The 1499-nt window shown below is 37.1% G+C and overlaps 1 pseudogene; it reads left to right on the top strand.

The window, feature by feature from the left end:
- Positions 1 to 376: 376 nt before the first annotated feature.
- Positions 377 to 794, top strand: LOC118857717 (annotated as a pseudogene).
- Positions 795 to 1499: the final 705 nt, after the last annotated feature.

Here is a 1499-nt window from a genome sequence, read left to right as displayed (position 1 = left end):
TACAGAAGGCAAAGGCAACGAGGTGGAGCAGCAGATGCAATGCCTAGGGCAGGAAGACTCATCTTCCTGAGTCCAAATCTGGCCTTAGACACTTACTAGCTTTGTGACCTTGAGCACATCACTTAATCCTGTTTGCCTCAATTTTCTCATCTGTAAAATGAGCTGGGAAGGAAAGGAAATGGCAAACCACTTTAGTGTATTTGCCAAGAAAACCTCAAATAGGGTCATAAGGAGTCAGACGTGACTTAAAAACAACAAAAAGGAATCATTTTATCCATCTTGTCTATGGTTTATCTAAAATTTAACATAATAAAATGGTAGAAAAATGGCTTCATATTATAGAACGAAGTCTTTCCTAACTCCATAAAAAATAAGAATGATCCCTTCCCCCTCTGGAGCCAGCTTGGGTTGCATTCTAACCAAGATCATGAGGAAGGTGGTGCGAGTCATCATCAAAAAACACTACACCTGCCTGTGCAATGACTTCCACACCAACAAGAGCGTCATCATCCCCAGCAAGAAGCTCCACAGCAAGAATGAGATATGTTACTCATCTGATGAAGCAGATCCAGAGAGGTCCTGTGAGAGGTATCTCCATCGCACTGCAGGAGGAAGAAAGAGAAAGGAGAGATAACTATGTCCCTGAGGTCCCTACCTTGGATCAGAAAACCATTGAGGTGGACCCTGACACCAAAGAAATGTGGAAACTCCTGGATTTTGACAGTTTGTCCCACCTACAAGTTACCCAGCCCACCACTAGGATGAACTTCAAAACACCAAGAGGAGCTGTCTAATATTTGCTTTCTTTCCAATAAACATGGGAATGCCCCAGGAAAAAAAAATAAGAATGAGAAAAAACACTAGTATTTATGTAGTACTTTAAAGTACACTTTACATACATATCTCTTTTGAGTCTTACAACACTGTGAGGTAAGTTTGACATAGTTGATTACTTCTATTTTCTAGATGAGGAAACTGAGGTTGATTGAACTGGCTATGGTGATACAGCCCATCACAAACAGCATCCAAAACCACTTCTCACTGACTTCAAGTACAGTTTTTTCTTTACAGGGCTATTGTGTCAACTCTTTCCATTGATGCTGATTACAAGAAATCTTTAATTTAATAGATAAATCTTGAGGAGTTTTATGAAGTTCAAGCAGGTTCAAAAACTATTAATGCTTTCAAAGAAAATAAATTTCAGTAACCAGATTTGAACCTATATCTTCCCAATTTCAGGTCCACACTTTTATTAGCTCTGCCATAATGACTCTATATGCCAGCAAAACTAAAGATTTAAATTGAAGGAAAAATAGATAAATATCCATCTTAAGAAAAATTTTGAAAATGTAAACAATCAGATTAAAGAAACAAAAAAATTCAAAGAAGGAAATAAATAGTACAGATTGATCTTGAAATAAATTCTACCAAACATTTGAAGAATACAAAACCTATATGCTGTAACAGTGTTTACAAAATGAAGAAGATATCTTACCCAA

This window comes from Trichosurus vulpecula, chromosome 7, assembly GCF_011100635.1.
Source record: "Trichosurus vulpecula isolate mTriVul1 chromosome 7, mTriVul1.pri, whole genome shotgun sequence".
Lineage (NCBI taxonomy): Eukaryota > Metazoa > Chordata > Mammalia > Diprotodontia > Phalangeridae > Trichosurus > Trichosurus vulpecula.
This window is presented reverse-complemented; position numbering and strand designations above follow the sequence as displayed.